The sequence below is a fragment of the Lygodium microphyllum genome, chromosome 26 (genome assembly GCF_053477565.2).
Source record: "Lygodium microphyllum isolate KBCC chromosome 26, Lygodium_microphyllum_v1.1.10, whole genome shotgun sequence".
In the NCBI taxonomy this organism is placed as follows: domain Eukaryota; kingdom Viridiplantae; phylum Streptophyta; class Polypodiopsida; order Schizaeales; family Lygodiaceae; genus Lygodium; species Lygodium microphyllum.
The window spans coordinates 12,145,022-12,157,668 of record NC_141160.1 but is presented as its reverse complement, the minus strand read 5'-3'; positions in this window follow the sequence as shown (position 1 = coordinate 12,157,668).

Genomic DNA, 12,647 nt, shown 5'->3' with positions numbered 1-12,647 from the left:
GGTCGCCAGTGGAAGATGATGATTTAGTTTCCGTGACCTTGAATGGTCTAGGAAAGGATTATGCACAGTTCCGAACATCCATTTTCGTACGTGAAAGATTTCCTGATTTTGAGGAGTTGATTGCTCTTCTAATTTCTGAGGAGTAGAGAAATGGTGGTGCATCTTCTTCAGGAGGAACTTCAAAAGAAGCTGTCTTCTACTCAAATGCTGGAAGAGGTAGAGGCAGAGGTAGAGGAGGCCGATTTGGAGGCCGTGGTAGAAATCAGAATATGCAGCAAACTCAAGAAAACCAGTCCTATGGAGGAGGACGTGGTAACTCTAGAGGCAGGGGGAGCCAAAGAGGTCGTGGTGGATGGCAAAGAGGCCAAAATGCAAACAATAATGTTGAATGCTACTACTGTGGTAAAATGGGTCATATGGCTAAAGACTGCTATAAAAAGCAGAATGACATCATGAATGGAAAACTGCAACAAAGGAATTATGCATCTTCTAGTAGACAGGGTGATGACAGAAATGAGCACTTGTTTATGGTGCAACACATGAACAATTCTGTGACAAGTGCAGAAGAAAGCAATGATGTATGGTATGTTGACTCAGGTGCATCAAACCACATGACAGGTCATGTAGAATGGATGGAGGATGCAAGGAAAATGGAAAAACCGGGATTTATGGAGACTGGTGATGATACTGCACATCCTATTGTGCAGATTGGAAAAATTCCCTTGTCTATGCAGGATGGGAAAAAGAAATACGTGTCCGATGTATTTCATGTCCCGAATATCACCAAGAATCTGGTTTCTGTCGGTCAAATGGTTGAGCAGGGCTTGCAGGTCAGATTTAATCCTCATGGATGCTTTGTTGAGGATATGAAAAATAAAGGTCGCTTGATAGCAAAAGGAAAGAAGAAGGGCAGAATGTTTACGTTGGATGCAGACATGTCTGAATTGAGTGCAGCAATGTTTGCACATGGGACCGGTGTAGTTGCAGATATTGATATCTGGCATAAACGCATTGGTCATGTTAATGTACAGCGACTTAAATCAATGCAGGCCCAAAATATTGTTGCAGGATTGCCCAAATTCAAGGTTGCAAAAATGCATAAGGTATGTGAAGCCTGTCAGTTTGGAAAACAGGCAAGGAAACCATTTTCCAGACATGTTCAAGAGAGTGAGAAGCCATTGGAATTAATCCACTCTGATGTGTGGACTACTAAAGCTGCATCTCTTGGAGGTTGTCATTATTTTGTCACTTTTATTGATGACTATAGTAGAAAACTTTGGGTGTATTTTATGAAAAAGAAAAGTGAAGTTTTTGGGCATTTCAAAACTCTTAAAGCTATGGTTGAAAAAGAAACAGGCCTGCAGATAAAATGCCTAAGGTCAGATGGAGGGGGAGAGTACCTCTCAAATAAGTTTGCAAGGTTCTTGCAGGAGCATGGCATAAAGCAGCAATATTCATGCAGTCATATCCCACAACAAAATGGAATTGCAGAAAGGAAAAACAGGCATATTGGAGAGGTATCTCGTGCCATGCTCAATGAAAAAGACTTGCCAGATTTTTATTGGGCTGAAGCAATTGCTACAGTAGTCTACATAATGAACAGGACTCCCACTGCAGTAATACATGGAATGACTCCAGAGGAGAGGTATACTGGTAGGAAACCAGATATTTCTCATTTGAAAATTTTTGGTTGCATTGCCTATGTACATGTGCCAGATGAGTTGAGATCCAAGTTGGATCCAAAAGCTGGGAAGTGCATCTTTATTGGTTACTCTCTGCAGCAAAAAGGGTATAGATGCTATAACCCTTCTACTCTAAGTTTACAGTGAGCAGAGATGTTGTTTTTGATGAGATGAGTAGCTGGTATAAACCAGTAAATGTGATTGATGATGTAGATGCACAAAGTGGTAATGCTGCACAGAATTCACAGCAGCAGTCACAAAATATTAGTGGACCTGGAGCGTCCTCTAGCAGTGGTTCACATTCTTCGCCATGGACAGGCAGATTGAGATCAGGAGAATCTTCTCAAAGCAATGCAGATAGTGGTATGCAGGTATCACGAAAAGGAAAAGAGAAGGTTGATCAGCCCATGTTTGATGTGAATGCAGGTCACTCTTATGTGGATGGTGAATCCAGTGGCTCAGAACAGAGCATTGATGATGAGTTGGGTATTCCTTCTATTGTTACACCTGGAGTAAGGAAGACCAGGGATGTTTTGAGAGCACCTGGGAGTGAACCTACTTTGCGCAGGTCTACGAGAGCTAGGTATCCTATGGATAGGCTGAAATATGATGGATTTACAGCCATTCACTATGCATATATGGTTAAAGTGATACAGAAACCAGAACCCACTTCTTTTGAGGAAGCCATGGGAAAAGAAAAATGGGAGAAAGCCATGGATGAAGAAATGGATGCCTTGGAAGCAAATGCTACATGGGAATTGGTACCTTTGCCTAAAGGTAAAAATGCAATTGGCTGTAAGTGGGTTTATAAGATGAAGCACAATGCATATGGTTCTGTGAATAGATACAAGGCAAGATTAGTAGTCAAGGGTATGCACAAACATATGGCATTGACTATGAAGAAACATTCAGTCCGGTTGCAAGGATGGCAACCGTAAGAGCAGTCATTGCTATGGCTGCATCAAAGGGATGGTCTTTACATCAGATGGATGTAAAGAATGCCTTCTTGCATGGTGATTTGCAAGAAGAGGTCTATATGGAGCAGCCACCAGGTTATGTGCATGCTGTTCATCCTGAGTTTGTTTGCAGGTTGAAGAAAGCCTTGTATGGCTTGAAGCAAGCACCTAGAGCATGGTCTGACAAGATAGGACAGTATCTTGTCACTATTAGCTTTCAGATTTCCAAGGCAGATTTCTCACTTTATGTGAGAAAAACAGAGAAAGGTATTATGCTACTTGTCATTTATGTTGATGATTTGATTATGACAGGTGACAGTGATGAAGATATCCTTCATGTGAAAATGCTATTGAAGCAGAAGTTTGAGATGAAGGATTTGGGAGAGCTGCGTTATTTCTTGGGCATTGAGGTGATTAGATCACCAAGTGGGATACAGCTCTTGCAGAGGCAGTATGGATTGGACATGCTGTCCAAATATGGGATGACAGGCTGTAAGCCTATTTCAGTTCCTTTGGAGCAGAATGTGAAGCTGAGCACAGATGCAGGTGAGCTTCTAGAAGACCCTACTATGTACAGACGCATAGTAGGAAGTTTGATTTATATGACTATTACCAGGCCAGATTTGAGCTATGCTGTTGGATTGGTAAGTCAGTTTATGCAGGCTCCAAGGAAACCACATTTGGATGCGGCTAGACGCATACTTAGGTATGTGAAGTCCACATTGCAGTATGGACTATTTTATGAGACTCGGGTTCAGATACAGTTGCATGGATACACTGATGCTGATTGGGCTGGTAGTATTTCTGATAGATGATCTACCAGTGGATATGTGTTCTCTTTTGGGAGTGCTGCAGTCACTTGGAGCAGCAAGAAACAGCCTACAGTTACCTTATCGAGCACAGAGGCTGAGTACAGGGGTGAAGCAATGGCTGCATGTGAGGTAGCTTGGTTGCATAAGCTACTTTATGATATGCATCAGTCTATAGATGGACCAGTTGTCATTTATTGTGACAACATGAGTAGTATACACTTGGCAAATAACCCAGTCTATCATGCTAGAACAAAGCACATTGAGGTGCATTATCACTATGTGCGAGAGAGGGTTTTACTAGGTCTTATTGATCTAGTTTATGTCAGCACAGAGGATCAGGTAGCTGGCATATTCACGAAGGCATTGGGCGCAAAGAAGCTCCGCAAGTTCAGAGACCTGCTTGGTGTGCAGGAATTGGGATTGAGCTCGAGGGGGAGTGTTGAGATATCGAGCTCCACTTGTGATACGCCAGGGTGACCGTTGTGTATTTATGCCACCGACTTGTCACTTGCAGACGCGGTTGGTACACCGCCCATGAATAATAGCTACATGATAGCTATCTTTATCTACTCTAGTTCATGGCTCAGTTAGTATGCCACCTTAGTTAGTTGAGTTTGGTTTGAGACCCATACATAGGGTTCTTCTATTTCTTTGTACTAGAGTTCTTTTGGCTTACACAACTAAGAAGAGGAAAACTGTTTTCAGCCTCCACCCTTGTGTGTCTTCCCCCATTGTGCAAGCAAGAAAGCTTCAAGCGAGACTCCTTCCTTCTCTCCCACAATCTTGACATAACCTTAGTCCATGGTGGAAATTTCCAATCATACAAAATCACAAGTTCAATTGATAAAACTTCCCTCAAGAAACCTATTTTCAACTCTACATTTTATGATGCAATGACTCACTCTCCATCAAAGGTGTTCAAACAATGATACAAAGTCTCAAAAACTCTCTCTTCATCTCTTCTAGGTTAACCATAAATAACTTTGTTTTGTAGCAACCTTTCTTTATGTGTACATCTGTGTGTTTTATTGCTCTATAAGGTTCAACCATGATAACCATTAAAGCAATCATTTCCATCTCAAGGACTTCTTTCTCATACATTATAATGCTTGATCCCATTAAACATTGCCTATGAGTGCATTATAGCAACAACAGCGTATCGACATATAAAATCACGAATTTCACAAACTCAATTAGTATAATATCTAAACCATCCAATTATCATAGACATTGTTACTCTTACACTCTTTCTTGGAGACTATACCTCAAGACTATGTAGGGGGACATGCAATACATAAACCACTATCTCAACAACCAACAATATCCTTAAAATCAAAGCTAATCCCTACACCATGTCAAATTTCACAAAGAGAATAGAAATAATTTCTTCTCACACAAAGCTTTTCTAATTAGTAATTTAAAGCATTTAGTCATCCTTCATGACCATACAAGAGGCACTTTCATAACATAACCCATCCACTAGTTATAAGAGTAAGAACCGTGGGGTGCTTTTCTTATTATTACCTCGACTTAACCTTGACTACACATGTAATAAGTATAATAGACCCTACAATAGCTCAACTTGCTTAATACATCAAAAGAATATTAAGCACCTCTTATATCACCACAACATTTTTGTTCTTCTCTTTTGACTTAGGTGAATGCAAGTTGAGGGGACACATCTCTATTTTGAGCTTCATCGTCTTTAGGGTATTGGACAACCAATATTTTTCTATGACTTAAGTAAGACTATGATAAAGTGGATGCTTACAACATAAAGTGCAATTTCCTTTAAGTACCAATACTTGACTAATATGGAAATCAAAATCATAATTCAAAGGTACAAAGGACTCTTTTAAAAAAGAAAAAAATTCTATTATGAGATGAGTGGGCTCGAGGAGGTCAAAGAGATTATGAAGAAACCTTGGAAGAAACAAATCCACTATGTGTATCTATAGAATTTTGATCATTGATCTTTTGGGTAGAGACAATGCAAAGTTTTCTTTGATATTAGTGGAAACATGAGTTATCATTAGTAGTGAATGAGCTTGGTCTAAGATATTTTCGACGATGATTGAACGTGTGGCTACTCTAGCAACCCCAATTTCTACTCTACAATACAAAGGATAAGCATATTGCTACCTTCTCCATGGTGTTGCAAACTTTTTATTGGCATCTTCCGATGACTATTGTCCAAAAAACATACAGACCACCTCCCTCAAAAATTAGTAGTCGTCTTAATCCAATTATAGTTCATGATCAATATTTTCCACAAAAATAGTAGTCTTTGGCCTCTCCTTTTCTTGATCAGGATGCCTTCTTCTACTATGGTAGCTACTATATATGAGTGACGATTTATGAAGCTTTGTAATAAATTGTAATCCCCCTATGCACTTAACAAAGTAGCTGCTAGCCTTACTACACTCACTTTTGGTTGTGATGAAGATGTTACTTTCTCACTATGGTAGACTTCACTCAACCGCCAAGACCCTCGGACCGCTTATTGTTTCAAGCGTTCCAAGCTGAGCACTAATGGCTACCTCTCACATAGCCGACGCGCCATCCATATCTACGGGTGTAGTGAGCTTACCTTGATGCTGTTCGAGTTACCTCCTCTCCCGCGCACTCCGGTAGCTCCACGATCCAAGTGCAACCTTCAAGCAAGCTCCATCCTCAAGCTCCACCCTCCAAGCTCCATGTCCGCGAGCAAGACAAGAGAAGAGAAGAGAAGAGAAGAAGAGAGGAGAAGATGGAGAGCTTCTCCTCCTCAGTCCCTCACCCTCACACACTCACTCCCTCACACTCTCACACTCCCTCTCTCAAGCACAAGCTCAAGCAAGCAAGAACAAGAAGAAGAAGAAGAAGAAGAGGAGAGCTACTTTTGGCCACACACAAGAATGAGCTTCTCATTCACTTTTCAACTTTATATACAAAACCTTAAATCCCTTTTTGGGTGGTCATCCCCTTTTTCCCTTTTTACATGGCCGGCCATAGCCTAGGTCCTTTTTCCCATTGTCCTTCTATCTTCCTAGCTTCCTTTCCACCGTCCATCTACATTTACAAATTGCACGGGTGAGAGCATGGCGCTCTTTTACAAGATTTCCGAGTGCGCCTTTTTACTTTAAAATGCGCCTTTCCGCTTTTGCCTTTGCCTTGGACTTTTAAGGTTGCCCTTGCGCTTTTGGCCTTTTCTCTTTTTCTTTCTTCAGTCGGGCTACCTTTTTTCCACCTTTTCCCTGCGTCTTTTCCACTTCTTTTTGCTTTCTTCGTGTTGGGGTTAACATTATCCCCCTCCTAGACGAGTGCCAGTCCCATGGCACTCACCGTCGTAGGTAGCAGGCTGTAGTATGCACCGAAGACGTGGGTGACAAGGACGCTTGTGGTTTCCATGGAGGAGTGTTGTTGGTGGTGTGGCAGAAGGTCCTGGGGGCCTGTTGGTGGCCAAGGTGGCTGGTGGAAGGTTGTTGGAGTTGGTGGTAGGGCTATGCTATGTTGGGGATTGCATTGATGGCCAGCACAAGTGTTGGTTTGTTGGGGATTTTGCTCATGACGATTCTTTGCAGGCTTGTTGGAGGGTAAGGGACAAGTATCACAGTTGAGTGCTGATGAAGAGCAAACAACCCCTTATACCTGCAATTGGAAAACCTCACATGTGATCTCTCCTTAAGGGGTAGTGCTAGGCTTCTCATCGTGCACAAGACATATTTTGATTAGTTTGGGAGACACGTCGAACTCTAAGCAAGCCTAGAGTATTGTCCTGCACTTGAGGACCCAAACTGTGGATATACTTTGGTGCAAATATTATGTGAGTGCTCGTGCATACTTAGATAGTACATAGTTAGAAGACCGTGGGCTAGTTTCTCATGACAATGCGTGGATGAAACAAAGTTGTCCATGTGGAGAAGGACTACACGTGAAAGTGTTGAGATATCGAGCTCCACTCGTGATATGCCAGGGTGACCGTTGTGTATTTATGTCATCGACTTGTCAGTTGTAGACGCGGTTGGTACACCGCCCATGAATAATAGCTACATGATAGCTATCCTTATCTACTCTAGTTCATGGCTCAGTTAGTATGCCACCTTAGTTAGTTGAGTTTGGTTTGAGACCCATATTTAGGGTTCTTCTATTTCTTTGTAAGAGAGTTCTTTCTGGCTTACACAACTAAGAAGAGGAAAACTGTTCTCAGCCTCCACCCTTGTGTGTCTTCCCCCATTGTGCAAGCAAGAAAGCTTCAAGCGAGACTCCTTCCTTCTCTCCCACAATCTTGACATGGTATCAGAGCCTTGTTCGTGGTAAGGAGCTCAAGAAAGCAAGCCAAGCTCGCGGTGTTCTGGTAAGAGGAGCAGTGTTGCTTTCATTTTCTATTTTGGGAGCAGATCTCTGTAGGTAGCACAGCCGGAAATTGCAGGAGTGCATTGTCTCAGGTTGAGATGCCCTTCGCGGTGAAGCAAGAGGGCAGTATATGCTGCGGGAGAGGGCTTTAGCCGTGGCGACCTTGTTTTTTTGATTTGAGGCCATTTCGGGGCCTGTTTCGCAGACGGAAGTTTTCTGCACGCACTCAGGAAAAGGCTCAGTTTTATGCTGTGCAGCCACTGTTCTACAGGTCGGTGAAAAGTTACTGTAGAAATTGCATCGTATGCTTGTGCGCAGAGACATTGGGAGTTTCAGAATCATCCTTGGTTCTTGTTTATGCAAAATCGTCACTAGGAAGTGACTGTGTGGTCAAATACCACTTTCGCCAGTTTTGCAGATTTGCCCTTGTGAGGGTGAAGCTGTGTTTTTTTTGCAGTGACAGAATTTCTTGCAGTATTCTGTAATGGCGTCTGATTCTCTTTCACAGATTGTCACTGAAAAGCTTGACAAGAACAACTTCCAGGCATGGAAGTTTAGAATGACGAATTTCCTTATGGGAAAAGGATATTGGGAATTTGTTGCACGAAATGAAGAAGAACCAGTTCTTCCTGATGTTCCCAATCAACAGCAAATGCAGGCATTCAAAGCATGGCATGAGAGAGCCAGGAAAGTTATGTACTGGCTGTCTATCAGCATTTCAGACTCTATGATTGTGCATATTCAGGATGCAAGTACGCCAAAGGAGGCATGGGATACTCTGTCAAAGATGTATAGCACAAATACGCAAGCCAGGAAAATGCAGCTCAAGCAAGAGTTGCACAATGTGCAAAGAGAAAATATGAGCATCAATGACTACCACATGAAGGTGAAGAAGATTGCAGATGCACTTGCTTCCATTGGGTCACCAGTGGAAGATGATGATTTAGTTTCTGTGACCTTGAATGGTCTAGGAAAGGATTATGCACAGTTTCGAACATCCATTTCAGTTCGTGAAAGATTTCCTGATTTTGAGGAGTTGATTGCTCTTCTAATTTCTGAGGAACAGAGAAATGGTGGGGCATCTTCTTCAGGAGGAACTTCAAAAGAAGCTGTCTTCTACTCAAATGCTGGAAGAGGTAGAGGCAGAGGTAGAGGAGGCCGATTTGGAGGCCGTGGCAAAAATCAGAATATGCAGCAGACTCAAGAAAACCAGTCCTATGGAGGAGGACGTGGTAACTCTAGAGGCAGGGGGAGCCAAAGAGGTCGTGGTGGATGGCAAAGAGGCCAAAATGCAAACAGTAATGTTGAATGCTACTACTGTGGTAAAATGGGTCATATGGCTAAAGACTGCTATAAAAAGCAGAATGACATCATGAATGGAAAACTGCAACAAGGGAATTATGCATCTTCTAGTAGACAGGGTGATGACAGAAATGAGCACTTGTTTATGGTGCAGCACATGAACAATTCTGTGACAAGTGCAGAAGAAATCAATGATGTATGGTATGTTGACTCAAGTGCATCAAACCACATGACAGGTCATGCAGAATGGATGGAGGATGCAAGGAAAATGGAAAAACCAGGATTTGTGGAGACTGGTGATGATACTGCACATCCTATTGTGCAGATTGGAAAAATTCCCTTGTCTATGCAGGATGGGAAAAAGAAATACCTGTCCGATGTATTTCATGTCCCGAATATCACCAAGAATCTGGTTTCTGTTGGTCAAATGGTTGAACAGGGCTTGCAGGTCAGATTTAATCCTCATGGATGCTTTGTTGAGGATATGAAAAATAAAGGTCGCTTGATAGCAAAAGGAAAGAAGAAGGGCAGAATGTTTACATTGGATGCAGACATGTCTGAATTGAGTGCAGCAATGTTTGCACATGGGACCGGTGTAGTTGTAGATATTGATATCTGGCATAAACGCATTGGTCATGTTAATGTACAACGACTTAAATCAATGCAGGCCCAAAATATTGTTGCAGGTTTGCCGAAATTCAAGGTTGCAGAAATGCATAAGGTATGTGAAGCCTGTTAGTTTGGAAAACAGGCAAGGAAACCATTTCCTAGACATGTTCAAGAGAGTGAGAAGCCATTGGAATTAATCCACTCTAATGTGTGGACAACTAAAGCTGCATCTCTTGGAGGCTGTCATTATTTTGTCAGTTTTATTGATGACTATAGCAGAAAAGTTTGGGTGTATTTTATGAAAAAGAAAAGTGAAGTTTTTGGGCATTTCAAAACTCTTAAAGCGATGGTTGAAAAAGAAACAGGTCTGCAGATAAAATGCCTAAGGTCAGATGGAGGGGGAGAGTACCTCTCAAATGAGTTTGCAAGGTTCCTGCAGGAGTATGGCATAAAGCAGCAATATTCATGCAGTCATACCCCACAACAAAATGGAATTGCAGAAAGAAAAAACAGGCATATTGGAGAGGTATCTCGTGCCATGCTAAATGAAAAAGACTTGCCAGATTTTTATTGGGCTGAAGCAGTTGCTACAGCAGTCTACATAATGAATAGGACTCCCACTGCAGCAATACATGGAATGACTCCAGAGGAGAGGTATACTGGTAGGAAACCAGATATTTCTCATTTGAAAATTTTTGGTTGCATTGCCTATGTACATGTGCCAGATGAGCTGAGATCCAAGTTGGATCCAAAAGCTGAGAAGTGCATCTTTATTGGTTACTCTCTGCAGCAAAAAGGGTATAGATGCTATAACCCTTCTACTCGTAAGTTTACAGTGAGCAGAGATGTTGTTTTTGATGAGATGAGTAGCTGGTATAAACCAGTAAATGTGATTGATTATGTAGATGCACAAAATGGTAATGCTGCACAAAATTCACAGCAGCAGTCACAAAATATTAGTGGACCTGGAGCATCCTCTAGTAGTGGTTCACATTCTTCGCCATGGACAGGCAGATTGAGATCAGGAGAATCTTCTCAAAGTAATGCAGATAGTGGTATGCAGTTATCACGAAAAGGAAAAGAGAAGGTTGATCAGCCCATGTTTGATGTGAATGCAGGTCACTCTTATGTGGATGGTGAATCCAGTGGCTCAGAACAGAGCATTGATGATGAGTTGGGTATTCCTTCTATTGTTACACCTGGAGTAAGAAAGACCAGGGATGTTTTGAGAGCACCTGTGAGTGAACCTACTTTGCGCAGGTCTACGAGAGCTAGGTATCCTGTGGATAGGCTGAAATATGATGGATTTACAGCCATTCACTATGCATATATGGTTAAAGTAATACATGAACCAGAACCCACTTCTTTTGAGGAAGCCATGGGAAAAGAAAAATGGGAGAAAGCCATGGATGAAGAAATGGATACCTTGGAAGCTAATGCTACATGGGAATTGGTACCTTTGCCTAAAGGTAAAAATGCAATTGGCTGTAAGTGGGTTTATAAGGTGAAGCACAATGCAGATGGTTCTGTGAACAGATACAAGGCAAGATTAGTAGTCAAGGGGTATGCACAGACATATGGTATTGACTATGAAGAAACATTCAGTCCGGTTGCAAGGTTGGCAACCGTAAGAGCGGTCATTGCTATGGCTACATCAAAGGGATGGTCTTTACATCAGATGGATGTAAAGAATGCCTTCTTGCATGGTGATTTGCAAGAAGAGGTATATATGGAGCAGCCGCCAGGTTATGTGCATGCTGTTCATCCTGAGTTTGTTTGTAGGTTGAAGAAATCATTGTATGGCTTAAAGCAAGCACCTAGAGCATGGTCTGACAAGATAGGACAGTATCTTGTCACTATTGGCTTTCAGATTTCCAAGGCAGATTTCTCACTTTATGTGAGGAAAACAGAGAAAGGTATTATGCTACTTGTCATTTATGTTGATGATTTGATTATGACAGGTGACAGTGATGAAGATATCCTTCATGTGAAAATGCTATTGAAGCAGAAGTTTGAGATGAAGGATTTGGGAGAGCTGCGTTATTTCTTGGGCATTGAGGTGATTAGATTACCAAGTGGGATACAGCTCTTGCAGAGGCAGTATGGATTGGACATGCTATCCAAATATGGGATGACAGGCTGTAAGCCTATTTCAGTTCCTTTGGAGCAGAATGTGAAGCTGAGCACAGATGCAGGTGAGCTTCTGGAAGACCCTACTATGTACAGACGCATAGTAGGAAGCTTGATTTATATGACTATTACCAGGCCAGATTTGAGCTATGTTGTTGGATTGGTAAGTCAGTTTATGCAGGCTCCAAGGAAACCACATTTGGATGCGGCTAGACGCATACTCAGGTATGTGAAGTCCACATTACAGTATGGACTATTTTATGAGACTGGGGTTCAGATACAGTTGCATGGATACACTGATGCTGATTGGGCTGGTAGTATTTCTGATAGACGATCTACCAGTGGATATGTGTTCTCTTTTGGGAGTGCTGCAGTCACTTGGAGCAGCAAGAAACAGCCTACAGTTGCCTTGTCGAGCACAGAGGCTGAGTACAGGGGTGCAGCAATGGCTGCATGTGAGGTAGCTTGGTTGCATAAGCTACTTTATGATATGCATCAGTCTACATATGGGCCACTTGTCATTTATTGTGACAACATGAGTAGTATACACTTGGCAAATAACCCAGTCTATCATGCTAGAACAAAGCACATTGAGGTGCATTATCACTATGTGCGAGAGAGGGTTTTACTAGGTCTTATTGATCTAGTTTATGTCAGCACAGAGGATCAGGTAGCTGACATATTCACGAAGGCATTGGGCGCAAAGAAGCTGCGCAAGTTCAGAGACCTGCTTGGTGTGCAGGAATTGGGATTGAGCTCGAGGGGGAGTGTTGAGATATCGAGCTCCACTCGTGATACGCCAGGGTGACCGTTGTGTATTT